At 35.1% G+C, this 19,510-nt stretch overlaps 1 protein-coding gene across 2 annotated transcripts in view; it reads right to left on the reverse strand.

Moving 5' to 3' along the window:
* Positions 1–19,510, reverse strand: part of CNTN1 (contactin 1) — a 409,365-nt gene that overhangs the window by 293,414 nt on the left and 96,441 nt on the right. The window lies entirely within an intron of this gene.

Raw genomic sequence — 19,510 nt, forward strand, 5'->3', positions numbered from 1 at the left:
CTTGTCTTCATTTAGGATGTAGAAAACTGCAAAGAATATTGCTTCTACCATAACTATGAAAAAACTGAATAAACTATAAAATAATCATTTTATTGTTTGTCAGAGAGCTCAGACTACAAGGTAATACGTAACCCAGAAGTCAAAAAGGGACAAATTCCTCCAAGGAATTTGGGCACATGAACTGTCTCACTAGTGGTGGAGTATGAGAGAAAGAAGTGCCACACTAGGGACAATATGTGTATGATTGAGACTTAATTAGCTAAAATTTTAAAGATCTGCAGAGGCCATATGGGCTACCATGTCAATCTGAAATAGCTCGGGACATCTGACAAAAAGAAAAGCTTCAATCATTTGCAAGCTCCAAGGATATTTTTCAGGTGCTCATAAAGAAGATTGGCATTAGGGAAGGAGACCAGAGAGCCCCCACTGGTGGCCCATTTGGGTGGGAAATGATTGGGAACTGTGGAGGGATAGGCTTGTGATGCCGTGCACTTCCCTGGACTCTCCTCTCTTACAAAAGAAACACTTAATGACATTAGCGGGTGGGTAAGGTCTCATAACCGCAGAGCAAAGAGACACATTACAGCTGGGGGAAGGGTAAAAACAAACAAACAAATAAAGCCACTCTTCTCTCTGGGGAAGGACTGTCTATAGCAATATCAAATAGCAAGTTGAAATCTCTTATTGCTAAAGGATTGGCGGGAAACTCTCTGCCAAAATCAGTTGCATATTCAGGGTAGCTTGGCCTTCATGGGGAGGAGGGGCAGAAATGCTGAAAAATCCACACTCTTGAAGCATAGGCACACAGGAACTCTTTAAGGCTGAGATTAGAGCCGAATAGAGAGGCCCAGCTTGACCCTTGTTATCCCTGCACTCCAATATAACCTAGCACTGAGTATCAAGCAACAGCATTCTACCTTTGAAGTGCAGGCAAGAACATGGAGAGAGATATAGAGATATCATCTGTGCAAAGGGCACATAGAGTCAGCTTATAGCTGGGAGCGGATTACAACATTGGTTTAAAAAATAGGAAAGAAAACAAACAAGCAACAGCAACCAACCCAGTCTAAGCATCAGGCCACGCTAGAGAAATCTGAAGCCTGTGTCCCATTGAGGATAGCCAGAGTAAGAAAAAACTAGAAATTCAGATCTCCTTCTACACACTAACAACCCAAAAGAAGGGGCATGTTCATTTTCAGGTATAAATACCATTGACTTCAGCCTCTACTCTTCCATATACAATGTTTAGCATTCAAATTTATGAGATACACACACGTACACACACACACAGCAACATATTTTCAAAAGCAAAGTAACCAACTAAACCAAACTCAGAGATAGCTCAGATATCGAAACTATCAGATAGAGAATTTAAAATATCAGCAATTAAAATGCTAAAGGATATAAAGGGGAGAGTGGGAAACCTTCCTTAACACAATGAGAATTTAAGCAGAAAGATGGAAACTTTAAGTAAGAGTCAAATGGAAGTACTAGACTTTTTTTTTAAGAAGATAATATTAGAAATTAAGATTTTTTTTGATAGACCGACCAGTACACTTGATACAGCTCAGGAAATATTCAATGAACTTAAGGATAGCCTAGTAGAAATCACCCAAATTGACACATAAAAGGAAAAATGGTGGGGAGAAAAACATAGCACAGAGCTTCCAAGGACTCTGGAACAGTATCAGATGGTAAATATCAGTCATTTAAAAGTCCAGAAGAAAAGAGGGAAAAGAGGGTAGAAGAAATATTTGAGATGATAATTGTTGAAAATGTTCCAGAAAGAAGAAAATACAATAAACCACATATCCAAGAAGCTCAGAGAATCTCAAATATTATAAATACCAGAATAAACAAATACAACACATAGATATATCATATTCACACTGATGAAAATAAAAATTAAAATACATTAAAGGCAGTGAGAATATGGAAAAATGTATTGTGCACCAAGGAATAAACATTAAAAAGTCAGACTTTTTCATCAGTAACTGTGTATACCAGAAGACACTGCAGTGATATCTTTGCAGAAGCAAACAACAGCAACAATAAAAACAACCCGTCAATCCATAATCTGATACACAGTGAAAATCTTTCAAAAATACAGGCAAAATAAAGACATTTTTCAGATTAAAAGAAAAAGACTGAGATAATGCATTTCCAATGCACCTGATTTACAAGAAATATTAAGATTATTTCTTTGGGCCAAAGGAATGTGATGCGGGAGAGAAATTTGGCCTATACATTAAAAATAATAATAAAGAGCTCTTAAAATGGTAATATATATATATGTATATATATGTATATATATGTGTGTGTGTATATATATATATACACATATATATATATATAGCCAGTCCACTGTGCTCCGGTTACCCCGAGATAAAATTCTGAAGACCCTATAACCTGAATCCATTCAAATTTGCCTTTCCTATCCTAAGCCCTGCTCTCTTGATGCATCTTAAATCTTACCCTCCCCTCTATCCATCAATCCCATCCTGTTATTAACAGAGTCATGTGACTACAATCCCTCAATCTAATACAAGGTCAGGCAACCATCTGCTCTTGTACCAGTGGAATATTAAACTTGTTTCCCACCTTATTTTCAAATATACAGTCTCTTGAGGGGTTTTCAAAATGACAACTGCGAAATGGCAATAGTGCCCGAAATAAAATTTTATGGAATTATTAAAGGAAATGACTAGCATTCGTAAAATGGCAGGTGGCTTGTGAACTGTTTATGTACACATATCTTGTCAACATTTGTTTTGAATTTTATTAACATTTATAAATGTTACACCTTTCTTACTTCAATGTTATTACTGTTATATTCAAAGGAATAGATGGAAATATCAAAGCCCACAACATAATCACTGCTTTTACCTGATCTGTCTTTTGTTCTACGTAACTTCCAGAACAAAGTCTCGAAGTGCAAGTCACTTGGAGTTATTTTATTCATTTAATGAGAGTCACATTACCACGTTCAGTACTCTCTAGAGCAATTAGCTGCAGTAAAGTTTCGAACTAGATAAATTAGCCTAGTGAGCACACTCAACCATACCTCCTTTACCTCCACCATGCAGTAACTTTTGGTAGGTAATTTTAAGTAAATCATAGCTTGTTATCTTGTAAGTGATCAGGTATTAAGATCAGCTTAATGCCCTTAAAGCGGATGCACTTTATCTTCCCTCAAAGATCTGTGGTCCAAAAGTTATCTCCCCTATCTTCTCCTTCCCCTTCCTTCTCCTCTCCTCCCTTCCTGTATCCTTCTTATCATTTCTCTCCTCTTCCCTCTTCCCCTCTCCTCTTCTCCTTCATGTTCTTTCTCTAGATATTCTCATCTACTCTTATAACTTGAAAGATCATATATAATAAGTTCAAACTTATATGTCTAGCCAAGATTTCTTTTCTGAAATTCAGACCCTTAGCCAAATTATATACAAGTGGGTCTTCAAAAATGCATATTGTGAAAATCTAAGCTTTGGTTTCCATTTTTTTTTGCATCAAAATAAATTTGTACTAGCTTGTTAAAACATGTCTAAACAGGATCTAGTTTGAGACACTAAGAAGGATAAAATATCAGTTTGAAAAGAGACCCTATCAGAGCAACTTGACTTCTGCTGAAATTAAAGCAAAATTAAACATTAAATTCATGGTAAAGCTTGGGTGGAAGAATGGTGAAATCATTAATGCTCTTCAGAAAGTTTATGGGGATAATAACTCATTTTAAGAAGGGATAAGACAATGTTGAAGATGAAGCCTGCAGTGACACACCATCCACATCAGTTTGTGAGGAAGACATTCATCTTGTGTATGCCCCAATTGAAGAGATCTACAATTAACAGAAGAAACAGTAGCCAACACAATAGATATATCAATTGGTTCAGCTTACACAATTCTGACTGAAAAATTAAAGTTGAGCAAAATTTCCACTCAGGTGCCCAAACCATTGCACCCAGATCAGCTGCAGATCACAGCAGAGCTTTCAATGGACATTTTAAACAAGTGGGATCAAGACTCTAAAGCATTTCTTCAAAGAATTTTGACAGGATTTGCAACATGGCTTTACCAGTAAAATTCTGAAGACAAAGACAAAGATAATCAAGGCAAGGTGGAAGTGGTGTAGTCGAAGCAAAAGCAGACTGGCCAAGAGCAAAGTTCATGGCAACAGTTTTTGGCATGATCAAGGCATTTTGCTTACTGACTTTCAGGAGTGCCAAGAATGATAATATCTGCTTTTTATGAAAGTGTTTTCCGCTAAAGCCAACGCTTTAGCAGAAAAGTGTCTGGGAAAGCTTCACCATAGAGTCTTTCACCATGCCAGTGCTTTTTTTGCTCACGCTTCTCATCAACCAAGAATAGTTTGGGGAGGGTTTTGATGGGAAATCATCAGACATACACCTTATGGTCCTGATTTGGTTCCTTCTGACTTATTTTTGTTCCCTAATCTTAAAAAGTCTGTAAAGGGCACTCATTTTTCTTCAGTTAATAATGTAAAAATCATGCATTGGCATGATTGAATTCCAGGACTCAGTTCTTTAGAGATGGACTAAATGGCTGGTATCATTGCTTACAAAAGTGTCTTGTCACTGATGAGCTCATGTTGAGAAATAAAGTTTATATTTTTTCTACCTTTAAGTCCATTTTTCATGACCATACTGAAGTTACTTCATACTTAATATTTACACTTGGGTATCATACAAACATCTCAAATTCAGGCAATACACAACTCAGCTTTCTTTTTCTAAACTTGGATTTCCTTCTGTCTTCCTGTTACAGATGTCGTCTTTTATATAACATGTATATACTGATGAACTCAAACTCTGTCTCCAGCCAAGATATCTTTTCCTAACTGTAGACACATCCACTTAATATTTCTACTTGGTTATTTCATTCTGAGATAACTGAACTCTCAATATTTTCCCAAAATCTGGTCATCCTTCAGTTCTTCCTTTTCTAGTAAATGGCACCATCCTACACCATCTGCTCATGTTTGATGCCACAGCTCCAATTCCTTTTTCTTTCCCCAATTATATACTGTATCCATCTTCCATCTACTTTTTTTTTAGTCTTCATTATCAATAACCAAGTTTGAGCCCTCATAATCTATCTCTTGCTTAGACTCCTGAAATAGTCTTATAAATGATCTCCCTGTATTCACACTCCTGCTTGCTAATTCACACCAAATACTGTATCAGAACACCTCAAAGTGTCTTTTAAAAATGTGGATGTCATCATACCAACTAGACTCAAAATGTGTTTTCCCACTATGATTACTATTTTAAATCTTCAACATAACATAAAACATACTGTTGGCCCCTAACCAACCTTCTAGCCTCATCTTGTTCTCTTTCCCCCGCTTCACCACATTCCAGCCACACTGGCAATCTCCCTATTCTTTTCCAACTTATGAAACTTACACTCCCTGTCAGGGGTGCTGTTTCTCCAAATGTTTACTTGGCTAACAGTCTCATATTTGAGGCTCTATCTTCTTTACTACTTTACAAACTAGGAAACTTCCTTCTTCAATTTATGATCACAAAATTCTACCTCATCTCTATTGCTCTGATCAAAACTATACAACCCAATTTTAGAATTATTTATTTAATACCTAACTCTTCCACTATAATGCAATTTCCACTACAGCAAATAACATATTTGTTTCATTTGACTTTCATTTATCAGAGGCCTGGTGTTTATCACTGTGATAGGCACATAGAGGTTACCAGATAATACTTGCTGAGTGCATGGATAAATCAATCAATGTACATTATCACTATGTCAGATTATCTGATTTTTAAATTTTGAATTATCGTTTACTGTGATGGAGTTGACCATCTAGAACTGAGCTGCTTGCTGCTGAATAAATGGTTCACTTTTAACTTCAAAACTTTGGCTAAGGGTATTTGTTATTATTAATCTTACCTCTAAAAATCTGCGCTACTTGTCTCTTCCAGGATTTTGCCTTCCTAGCTTGTCAAATCTATCTAAAAGAAAAAAAAAATTCTAGTTTGACCTGATGTTACCCACATTCTGCTCTGACTTTGTGTCCAAACTCATTTATTCTTATGTGGGAAAGTTTTCTTATCTCCACAATCCTACGTATGCCCTAACCTACTTGAATTCTCTCCTGTTATGGATTCCTGCTCATGCTCAACCTAACACAGAACACTGATTAACTGTTATTAATTCTAGTAAGTCTGTTGTTCTCACTTTGCTTTCTCCAGGGAGATTCTCCTCACCTCTTTGAGAATGTTCTTAGCTGACTCCTATTTTTCTAGTTGTTAAGGCTGATGTGTTCATCTGATGTGGAGATGACTGCCAGATATGTTGAAAACGCTTTATGTCTTTAACCTTTCTAACTTTTTGTTTCAATGATTAAGCTGTCACTTTTCTTCTCTATCAAAATTTAGAAAACTTCAGTTGGTTGGGAAGCCTGCTGATTTTTTAATGTAATAATTTCACAAATATTGCTTAATAGTAGAGAATATTATTTTTTAATAAGGATAAAGAGCATTTTTTCCTCCTAACTTGTATTATTCATTATTTCAAATGTATCTTCCTTACCTTCTGTATTCTCACACTACTATGAAGAAATAACCAAGACTGGGTAATTTATAAAAGAAAAAATTTTAATTGACTCACAGTCCTGCATTGCTGTGCAGGCTTCAGGAAACTTACAATCATGGCAGAAGGCAAGGGAAGCAGGCACCTTCTTCATAGGGTGGCAGGATGGAATGATTGCAAGCAGAGGAAATGCCAGATACTTATAAAACCATCAGATGTCGTGAGAAGTCACTGTCAGGAGAACAGCATGAGGGAAAGCACCCCCATGATCCAATTACCTCCACCGGATCCCACCGTTGACACGTGGTGATAAAAGGGATTACGATTTAAGGTGAGAGTTAGGTCGGGACACAGGACCAAACCATATCTCCTACCCAATTAGTTGTAAAGTGAGAGAGAGAGAGTATATTTAATTGTTAAAAGCATGAACTTTCATTTCTCACACTGTGCACTTTAATGCCATATTGTATGTTTAGTTATTGTTTGTCCATAGCCAAGTTACCTAAGCTCATTAAACCTCACTGTATTTATTTCTCAAATGAAAATACTGCTACTAATAATAATGGCTATGTCATGGGAATATTGTAAGGATTGATTAAAAGAAAGAACATGAAAAAAAAAAGCTAAGCATAGTGCTTCTATATAGTAAGTGCTCCTAGTTGTTAGTTACTATTAATATATAAACTTTATGCAGCTGGCACCATGCTTTATGCTTCTGTATTGTATACATCTAGTACAGAGCTTGCATAAAATTGGTTTATAATAAATGCTTACTTATTGACTGGCTGATTAATTTAGCCAGATTTTCTGAAGCTTTTTGTTTTGTCAGGTCTCAATGATTCAGAAAATATTATCTCTCACAAGGAGAACCAAGTGTGGAAACACAAGGGTTATGTTCTGCCAAAAAGTAGGACAAACACATTTTAAAGTGTTTGCTAATTTTTATATCAATTTTTACCAACTCCTTAATGCTGAGAGGAAAAAATAAACTCATCAGGCATTTAAGGTAATTTAATTTCAGGGTTGATCATAATTTTACCCTTTTTATACTCTGACTTGGTGATACAGGTAATTTTAGTGTAAATTCTATGTAGTGATGGATTTTATTATATATAATTAAATAATTAATAATAGATTTTATCAAGTATACAAATATCAAACTTCAAATAATACATCTGATTATAAGTAATATATTTAATTATACATATATTATCAAACAATATTAGCCTATAGATTATGAGATTTATTTGTGACTGGTATTTTCCTATGTATTTCCATGATTTATCAAATGTCTTGTTTCCAATAACCTTTCAATGCCTTGTTTTCCTTCAGTAATGATCCAATAACCTAAGTAATTCAATTTACTGATCTTTATGTGTACACACACACACACACACATATATATATATATAAAGTTAAAAAATAAGTTAGAATGACAGTGGAGTTTATGCTTATATTGTGTTCTGCTTCTGACTTGAGAGTAGCGTGGATGTAATATGGACCTTTTGAAAACTTTTATTTTAAGTTCAGGGGTACATGTGGAGGTTTGTTAAACAGGCAAACCTATGTCATGGGAAATTGCTGTACAGATTATTTCCTCACCCAGGTATTAAGCCTACTACTCATTAATTATTTTTCCTGAGTTTTTTCCTCCTCCCACCCTCCACCCTCTGGTAGGCCCCAGTGTCTGTTGTTCTCCTCTATGTGTCCATGTGTTCTCATCATTAAGCTCCCACTTATAAGTGAGAACATGCGGTATTTGGTTTTCTGTTCCTGTGTTAGTTTGCTAAGGATAATGGCCTCCAGTTCCATCCATGTCCCTGCAAAGGATATGATCTTGTTCTTTTTTTAATGGCTGTGTGGTAGAATAGACTTTCATACCTTGGACCTTCGTAAAATGCATTGCTCTGGGGAATACCCTCTACTATCATCCACCTAAAGAACTTCCTTTGCCATTATTTGTGCTGCAGGTCTACAGGCAATTAATTAATTAGCTTTGTTTGCCTGAAAAAAAGTCTTTAGTTGGGCAAGATTGACTAAGAAAGTACAGTAAGTATAGGAAAACAAAGATAGCAAATCTGTCTGTCCCACTCCATTTGATTAAACTCCTGGGGCTGTGTCAAACAATCAAGGACTCTAGTAGGAACATCTCAACCGGCTTCTGAGACACAAGCTCTCCTTCTTTTCTTTTTACTTCTGTGTCCATTCATTTTCGGTCTCCTTTCCCAGTGCAACATTTTTATTATCATGCTTTAAAGATTGAAGGATAAGAAATTTTTTCTCATTTCATCCTCTCTCCCTAGATATTTTCACCCACTCTAATAATGTGACCGATATATCATGTATAATGCATCCAAACTTACATCTCCAGTCCAAATGTCTTTTCTGAGCTCCAGACTCATCAACCCACTTATACATTTTATATTACACTTGAGTATATATACAGGCATCTCAAACTCAAGCAATCACAATTGAACTCGACTTTTCCCGTAAAATATGATCATCTTCCAGTTCTCCCTCTTCTAGTTAATGGGACCAGTCTCCACCCATCTGCCACTCAGATGTCCTAATTTATATTTTCTTCTTACTCTATGGCCACTAGCACCTTGTTTTGGACTTCATAACTATATACCAAATCCATTGTATCCTTTCTCTCCTCACTGCCATTAACCTAGTCCAAGCTATCATTTTCCCTTGCTTGAATGATTGCAGTAAACTCCTAAAAGATTTCTTTGTACCAAAACCCTATCAGAGCACCTAGAATAATATTCTCATTGTCAGTGTCATCATTATTTACTAGCTTAAAAATATTTGATGTTTTTCTATTATAATTATGATGCTATGCTATGTCTTCAACAGGCCGTGGCAGGTCCTGTGTCATCACTAGTCTCATCTTCGGCTATTTTTCCCCCACTCACTACATTCCAGTCACCCTGGGCATCCTCCCACTCTATCCTAACATACTCTCTGTCTGCATAAGCTGCTCTTTTGGCCTAGGATGCTTTTCACCAGTTCTTTTCTTAGCTAACACCTTATCTGAGGTTGTTATTTAAAATTTACTTCCTCTGAAAAACACCCAGATCATATTCCCACCGTTTTTCCTTGCAGGCTAGGTTAGGTATCCTGTGATACTCACAATATCTGTACTTTTTCCAGGTAGAACTTAGAATAATTGTTATTAAATACTTACTTGTATAATTATTTATTCAATGTCTCTCTCCTGATGTCTAGGATCACATTTGTCTCACTTACCTTCATATCTCTGCTATTTATCACTGTATTCAGCACATAGGGGGTGCGAAAAATATTTTTTGAATTAATAGGTGAATGTATCAGTGGCACAAGATATAATTTTATTAGGTGTTAATAAGATGGAGAATTGACAACTGTGATAGGGTTGAACTAAATAGATGTGGGCTGCCTGCTTCCAAATAATTTGTTTATATTCAACTTCAGACCTGTGGCTATGAATTATTGCATCCTTTAGTTTCTCTTGAGAATAGCGATTCTTTTGTCCCATGACTTTTGTCTCCTTGGCTTGCCAAGCTTTGCCTTCATTGTTAACTCTGCTTTGATCCTAGACACACACAATCCTGACCTCTTTGGCCTATGTTATGTTACTGTTTTGAATTTTGTCCAAACTCATTTTCACTTAAGTGAGAGAATTTCATTTTCTCCATGACTCTCCTTAAGTTCTGTCCCTCCTGAAGTTATTTCTGTCCCAGATTCCCATCTTGCAAGATGCCTAAGACAGAACATTTATTAGCCATTATTAATTCTAGTTCACTCCAGCTTGATGTCTTCATTTTGCTTTCCCTGGGGAAGCTCACCTCAGCATCAGGGCACTCTTCTTTATCAGCCCTGTCGTTCTAGTACAGTACTTTTTAAACTTTAACTTAAGCATAGATCACTTAGCTGTTTAAAACAGATTTCTAGGCCCCACTCCTAGAGATTTTGATGCCTAATATCTGGAATGAATTCTCCAAGTTTGCTTTTCTAGCAAGCTCTTGGGTAGTGGTGAGGCTGATGTTACTAGTCACAGAGCCATATTCTGAAGAGCCCTACTCTAAAGGTCTGAAGCAAATTTATTAAAGTATGACTTGAAGTTGGTTAATGGAGGTTTTGAAATACCACGATTGCTTTAATGTTTCTTAGAGATGGTAATCACATTCTATACTATTTCTTTATTCTTACTGGTTAAGCCAGTAGCCTCCTTCCACAACCCATGAAGCCTCCTGTGCTTAGAAACCCTTTTCTAGAAGAAATATAACTACTTATATTTTTCTTAAAAGTATGGTTTTATATTGTTCACTGGTTATTGATCATAGTCAAATTGTATTACATGAGGAGATGTGCATTTTGGTGATAAAATACATATTTCATGCATTATAGCCCAAGTTTGTTACTGGGTATGACATTTACTAGCTGCAAATTCGGTTACTTCATCGGTCAAATTACAAATATAATAATATCTACAAATATAAAAATATCTACCTCATAGGAATGTTGCATTGATTAGTTAAGTAAAAAATTTAAAAAACAGCACATTGCTTACCACACACGAGTGATAAAAACTGTTAGCCAGGATTGCAGAAAATCCCTGAAAACTGGCATTGTTGTATGCTTCTGTTTACTGCATAGCATGTAGCATAAATCTGGCATAAACTAATGACCAATAAGAACTTAAAATTACAGAATCTAATGTCTGCCAGTAAGGTAATAAATATAGTTTTGTTTAAAACTTGTTATAACTCCTGATTCGGTTTATTATTTTTTAAGAGAAATAATAGAATAAGCATTATATGTGTGTGTGTGTATTTTTCAGAACCAACAGAACCTATATATATGTGCCTATAAATAGAAATATATATATTTTAAATATTCTAAATACATCTATTCTAAATATACGTATTCTATATATGTTCATATATACACACAGATATTCTATATGTATAGGTTCTGTTAAATATATAGATTTTGCTTAATAAAATGAGTGTGTTGCGGTGAGCGAAAATTGCACCACTGCACTCCGGCCTGGCGAAAGAGCGAGACTTCGTCTCAAAAAAAAAAAAAAAAAAAAAAATGTGTGTGTCTGTGTGTGTGTGTGTTTACATGTAGACATATTTACAGAGATTTATTTTAAGGAATTGGTTCAGAGGGTTGGCAAGTAAGAAATCCCCAAGGCTGGCTGAAAGGCTCAAAACTTGGCAGTAGGTGATCCTACAGTCTTGAAGCAGAATGTTCTCTATCTGGGAATCCTCAGGTTTTCCTCCTAAGACCTTCACATGATTGGATGAGATCTTCCCAAATTATGGAGGGAAATCTGCTTTACTTAAAATCAACTGATTGCAGATGCTACCCACATCCACAAAATACCATCACAGCAATACCTACATTAGTGTTTGACTAAGTAAGTAGTATAGCCTAGCCAAATTGACACATAAAATTAATCAGCACAACCCCTTTATATCTATCGAACAAAAATAAAATTCTCTCATTGTGTGCAATGGCCTCCATGATTCCACTCCAATCTTCTCTTCTAATTCTTCTTTCCTCAATTGGCAGACTCACTTTTCAAGTTTCATCGGTTTGGGAAGCCTTTCCCAATCACTCCTTCCCAATGGGAGCTTTCCCATCTCTTTTCTCAGAATCATAATAACGTTTCTGCATCTCTCTGTGCTGTAATCCTCTGTACATTTTAAAACTCTAATGCGTTAACAAGGTGTCCATTCCATTTTAATAAAGATACAATTTACTTTGAGAACTCCGTAATGTTTAATAAATAGGATATTTAATATTTTTGGTAATATATCATTTAGGTAAAATATCAGGTGAACATATTTGTAATGACAATATGATTTGTTCAGTTTCATTTAAATTATATATTTCCTCACCACCAACCATGCCAAAAAAAAAAAAACAGAGTAGTTTATTCAGTATTAAATTCAAGGGGCAGGCTATGAAACAGCAGGAACTTGGGCAATTCAGCCATCTATCTATCTTGAGAGGAATAAAACACTATTCCACTCTGTACTGGCTGGCACAACTCTTCACCAACAATCCTCCATTTATATATAAAAACAAACTGGCCTTTGTATTTTGTTTATGCTGTCACCAGGGCATTACTCTCAAAGCACTTCAGCAATACAAAAATAATGTTGCTGTCTCGTACAGGCATAACTAAAAAATATTCATGCAAAGTGCTCCTCAATGAGTATATTTATCTCAGCTGGTTTCCTCATTGTACAACGATAGGGTTATTAAACTAAATTTCTTATTTTGCTAGCATCCTGAAGGTTTTCTGGTTTTATGCACATCTGGGTAAAACCTTGAATTGTGGAACACTTACTAGGCATGTATAAGAGAAATGACCTAAATTTATGTGCATGAGTTTCCCCTTCACCACCACTTCCCTCATATTTACATTTGTAATGTATAAGGTTGGTGCCAAAGTAATTGCGGTCTAATAGTACTACATTATAATAGAAAAATATTTGAACAAATGGATGGAATAATGTTATAGGACTGTGATAAAAAATAAGTACTAGATTCAGAGCAAGCAGAAAGGAGAAACTAAAATAACCTCCATGAAGGGGTGGGGAAGAAGAAGGTCAGAAAAGGTTTCATTAATCTAAGTGCTGGGATAAGGGTAGATATTTTCCAGGAGGCAGACAGGGGAGTTATTCCAGGAAGAGGAAGTCACATAAAAGCAGCACTAAAGGATGACACAGCTTGGCTTATGCTCTTTGAAGAATGCTAGAGTAAGGCATAATTTAGAGTGACAGAAAGAAATAAGAACATGATTATTTATCTTATAAGTTTAAAATGTTGATGTCAGAGTCCAAAGTGTTTCATGATCTGATTCCACATTACATATACAATCTGAATCTTTTTTTCCCACAGGGAGGTGCTGAAGGGGACAAAATGTGTAATTTCTTTCCCCAACTCTCATAGGTTCTTAGTTGGGACACTTCTGTAACAAAAGACAGACTAACAGGGGAAAAAAGTACACAAATTTCTTTTAATGTGCATATGGACACCGGAACCATGCATAAAGTGTGAGAGTCAAAAGAGGAGCCAGATAGTTGAAGTTTGTATACCATCCTGAGGTTACGGAAAAAATAAAGGATTGGAGCATGGCAAGACAGATTACAGAAAGGAAAGGAGGAAAGATGTGGCTAGCAAGATGGTCTTGTTACTCAGATGAAGCCTCAAAGAGCAGCCCTCAGAAAGATAAGATGCTAGCCTGTGGTAACAGTTTTTCCATCAGACCTTTAAGATTGTTAGACTGTGAGTCTCTTTTTTTCTGTGAGTTAATCTTTTTTAGATGAGGCTAAGGAGGATTCCAGAGAAAGCCTGGCTGTTTATTTTACTAATGTAGATTTTCCCTACAAATGCAAATCTCCCCCACAAAGGGAAGCTTTTCAGAGCTATTCCTGTGGTCTGTAACCCCTTTGAATAGCCATCTCAAAATAGGCCAAAGAAATATATTTTCGGGTGAAATATTTTTGGTTTCCTTCACTGCTGAAGAAATATTTACTTAATGAATACACAAATGAATAACATTTCCTAAAAAACTATATGGAAGGACTTTTGCCAAGGCTCTTGGAGGATAAAAATAAACAACTAAAACTAAAAAGACCCACAAAAGTCAACACCTCATAGTTCAATAATAAATATAAGAAAAATAATTATAAATCAAGATAGAAAGTAGAAGAGAGGTAGTCTTTGAAAATCAATAATTTATTGCTTCCACTACCCCACAGAGAAGTGTGTGTCCTCAAGGCTTTGTGAATCTATTATTTTAGTGCTGTGGTTTATAATAATTTTCCTTTTCTGCCTTTTTTAATGTTTTCCATTACCTTATTTTACATGTCCAGAGAAGAAAAGAAAGCCAAATAAAAGTGATTAAATAGTAAACAAGTTTAAATAATAGATTTTAAATGTAAAAAAAAATGGAGATTTTTGTTATCAAGCACTTGTATTTCCTATAAAACTTCTTACTTAACAGTCACAATAAGTAAAGTAAGCATTGCCTCCTCATTTTACCACTGTCAACATGTGTGGTTCAAGAAGTTGAGGTAACATTCCAAAGACAATTAAAAAGTGAATGGAGGAGCTGAGACGTGGGTGCTGCTGGGTCCTATTTCTCCCCAGAGCTCAACTCATGTGTTATTTCCTCAAGGAATCATCCTCTGAGGACTCCAGCCCCTATTGTTCTTTGCATTCTTGGAGTTCCTAGTTGATCAGTGCTCCAAACCCTAATATTAATTTTTCTCTATGAATTCTTGATTATTTTTGGAATAATTCATCAGGTTAATTTGATTTTCTTGCATAGATTATGAGCTATGCATCCACCCCATGACCGTAACCACTCAAAGGTATTGGATGAGGTTTGTTGGACATGCAGGTGAATTCTGCCCCCAAATCTGAGTGAAGGCTACCTTGTATTTCTGAATTCTAAGGGCAGATTTGTGCCAATCCAATCAGTGACAAGGTGGGGGTAATTACATTTCTTTTATGTATATTCCCAGTGATAGGTTTATTTCCTGTATAGAACCTGACCCTATAGAACCTGCTCTTACAGTATTGCCCTTTGGGATCCTGCCCTCTGGGGAGCTTTTCTTTCAGTCTCCAACTTGGGCAAGCCAGGATTTATCTTACATTCCGAGCTTGGCACTTGCCTGCCTCTCAGGGTCCCTGCTTTCACTTCATCTTTATCCTCTTTGAGTACTTTCTTTTATAGCCCGCTCAGCAAAACATTTAAAAACAAGTTTCTTACAGTCATATTTTAGAGTTTTTCTTTTATAACCTACCAGAAAGAGAACCCTCAATATAAGCTTTAAAACTATCTCAGTTTATCTTCAAAAACTGAAGTGACTCATTGCATTGCCTGTACATGAGTTCCATTACTTTAAATAAAAAAATTACCAATGTGATAGCTTTTCCACTCAACTTCTTAATGCATTTAACTAAAGTACCACTACTGGAGGAACTGCTGTGTGAGAAAAGTAAGTAGCAGACCACAGGCGCAAGTTTCACATTTTAAATCCCCACTTCCTAAAAATATATTGATAGTGCCATATGAAGACTCATCTCCAGACAAATGCAGGTCTAAATTCAGAAATTATATTTTCCTTTTGAAGTTTGATAAAGATTCATATTTTCCCTAGTCCTGAACCACTCAGTCAAAATGAGTAATAGCACTCATTTTGAGCTTCTGTAGCAGGGGATTACACTATGCTGTAATAATTTGTTTACATATCTGATATTTTTAACTACACTGTGGGAATATTGAAGAGAGTATCTATTTTTCTTTACTGTTAGCTCAAAATTTAGCATAAAATTGACAAATTTTATCTACAAGTGAAGAGGGTCACTATAAAGAAAGTCATTGGTAAGAAATTTGTAACTATGTTGTACACATAATTTCCATCTATATTTTATTTACTAATGTTGAGAAAAAGTGTCTTTCATTTTTATAGTATTTATCTCAGCATTAATGAATGACATCTCTCAAAACAAATTTCTAGCATAAGAAGAGTTTCCCTTCTTCATCTTTTTGTTTATTACCTGATTTATATGTTTCACACAACAATGAGTGAAGGAGTGTTGTGATTGTAAAATACAAGTTGTTTTAAATCATATTTTACCTGAAACATTGTTAATGTAATGATGATAATACCATATGAAAGAAAATGCTGAAGGTAAGAGAACTCACGTTGTCAATAACATATTGAAATCGATGTGTACTAGAGTTGTGTTCTATGTAATTTGCATTATTAAGGGAGTTTGATGATCAGCCTTTTATCTACTTTACTCACTTTGTAGAACTCAACATTTCAATGTCAAACAAACTAACAAAAAACAAATTCAAAACACACAAAATCTTTTGAGATTTCTGAGTCAGGCATGGGAGGCAAGACTGGCGTTCAGCTTGCATCTTCTCACATATATTTTTAATCTTATACAGCTATATTTTATTCAAAACTGTTCATCTGATAATTATGTTTAAAATGCCAGCTCTATGTTCTTCTATTTTTATACTAATTCTTTCAGAGAAATCACCCACTCTAAAATCTTTAATAAATATATTCAGTGGAGCTAGGACTCAATCTTTAACTCTTTTCTTCACTCAACTTTCTATGTCCTATAGAATAAATGAAGTTGAGCTCCCACTGGTACTTTAAAAGCAAAATAGAGACCAAACTCACTTTGTTCTCTAAAAACAGTTTATATTCTTACTTATATTCATTTGAAAATTTCCCTTTTGCTATAGCAGAAACCCCAAAACCAACTTCTCTCCTCTTTTCTTTATTCCTTTAATCTAATCTATCATAAATACTGTCATTATTTATGTCCTTTATGTCTTCTGGCAACAGCATGCACACCCTTCCTCTATTGCCTCTGTTAGGATTAAGTCATCATTTTATACCTTGGAAAAACTAGATCATTCTAGTGTGTCATTTAAAATTTTTTTTATTTGGCTACCCCATATAGATTGTGGATTCTTTCACTCAACTATGGTATTACAAAATGCAGCCCATTATTTTTCAAGTAGAGAACACTGGAATTAGGGGATCAGTTATGAAGTTGGAAAAATCACTTTCTCTTATCAACAAAATAAGTCCATACACCTCCATTTACTTGGTTAACACAATTTTCCTAAATTTTCCTCAAATATGCACCATTCCAATTGTCCCTCTAGCAAACTTCAGTGTTAGACAGACCTCAGCTACTAACTACACTAGAAATGATCCAAAGTGGATATCTATAAATCAGTAATTATGAAATTATAGTTAACTCGAAGATTAAAATATTTTTACTTTGAGCAAAAATTTTCAATTTGTTCTATAGAAGATCAGTTCATTTTAATCCCCGAGAAGTTTTAAGTTGTTGCTTTGACCATTATATAAGGTTTTGGCATATTCATAAATTACATTTATAAAATCAGTAAATATATTTAATCTAAAAGGGTTTAACCTTTTTATTATTTTTCAAAGCCTGTTAATGGTTCACATCCAAAACACCATCTTATTCAGCATTATCAACTTCTATTAGAAATTAATACTTCAAATAGAACTACAGTACTTTAATATCACTGCCGAATTTGTCCCACTTTATGATGTACAACACTATTATTGGAACTTTTAAAAAATATGTGTGCATATAGATAAATAGGTAATAGGGGATTGTTTCACTCAAATTACTATTATGTAACAAAATTAAACTTCAAAAATTAACAATTTCTCGTGACAAGACAAAATTATATTCAAGTAGTATTCTAAAAATATTTATTCTCTCAAGATGACTAATAAAAAATTAATAGAAGGAAGAGAACAGAAAGAGGGCATTAAATTGCCAAATCTCAGTTACCTTGATAATTAACATTGCATTCTAAAGGAAAAGCATTATTTTCTCCAGAGAAAATTGGAGATCAGATGCAGAAACCAAAATATAAACAGGCATTAAATAAATCAATAAGGATCCATTCTGACTATAACAGAGAACAATTGAGAAGACACAGTGTACACACAGAGGCAATTAAATTTAGGGCCTTTTATTCTGCTATATTCACTTGATCATGTTGCTTTTGGGTTTTTATGTCCCAGTTTTTTACTTTGGTGACTCATTTCAACCCAGATATTGGTTAGAAAAAAATTGATTAATGATGAAATTTAATAGGAGGCAGAAATTTAACAATGACTAACCTTCCCGTTAGCTCATACAAGATAATAAAATAACAAAATGTGTACCACATTTAAATTTGTTCCTAATACATGGAGAAGAAATATTTGCCTCCCATGGAACCCTTAGGAAAAGAGAGGAAAGTTTACCCAGGGATCTCTGACACATACTCAACGGAGGACTGGGACCAGGATTAATGGCCCAGCCTGAACCGAGATTTAAATTTTCTATTCGAATGATCAAGACAGATGTCCAATGAGACAGAGACCCAAGTGTGAGACTGCAGTGCTATTGTGTCTTCTGGTGGCTTACATAAAATCTCTCTTCTTCTGATTTCACTCTTTATCTCATCTGAGGCGTTTTGTCCCACAGACATGATTGTGAGTTCACCTGTTCCTAGCACTTTACCTATCTGTGCAATATGGTTTTGAAGGTCTAATATAGTCATAGCTTATGTCCCAAGATGCATTATTCTCTTTGCTGATCACTTACATTTCGAGGGTCTTATATTTGTTTCACGTCCAATTTGCTTCATCTATTTGGTTCCCATTATTAGCTGCTTATGGATGAGATACCTCTTGCTAACAGATGTAACTAGCAGTGAGCATGTGATTGCTGTCTAGTGTAAAAGAAAGCCTGATATATTAATGAGTCATATCACCTTTAGAGATTAAAAAAAGATTTTCATGATTTTTGCATAAAATTCTTTTAAAAAGAAAATTCTACCCTTTGGTGTGGTGGGCAGTCATTCCAGGAGCCACAACATACCATCCTAGTCAACAAACCTTGAACCTCTAAAAAAAAAAAAAAAAAAAAAGAGGCTTGCATAGAAGGCCTTAACCCCTCCTTAAATTAGGCCTCCTCTTTTGATTCACGGATGTTTGAGATGAACCTTGAAATGGAGGATTGGTGTTTTTTTTTTTTTGTTTGCTTGTTTGTTTTTTCTTAGATGGAATCTCATTGTGTTGCCCAGGCTGGCCTCAAACTCCTGTCCTCAAGTGATCCCTCCATGTCATCCTCCTGAGAATAGAGAATTTGACATTTTATCCTCAAACAATGGCACTCTGTATGAAAATATCAGAAATGCAAGTATAAGAAAGACTTTCAAATTTTATTTTATTTTGATAGATAGCATGGGAGTCAACTGAAATATTGTAGCTGAAACTATATTGTAGCTGCCCACAGTATTGTTAACTAAATAACTTATTGATCATTGTCAGACTTTTCTTCTCAAATATTTCAAATTCCTAAT

The sequence above is a fragment of the Trachypithecus francoisi genome, unplaced genomic scaffold, assembly GCF_009764315.1.
Source record: "Trachypithecus francoisi isolate TF-2019V2 unplaced genomic scaffold, Tfra_2.0 Lachesis_group11, whole genome shotgun sequence".
Taxonomy (NCBI): Eukaryota; Metazoa; Chordata; class Mammalia; order Primates; family Cercopithecidae; genus Trachypithecus; species Trachypithecus francoisi.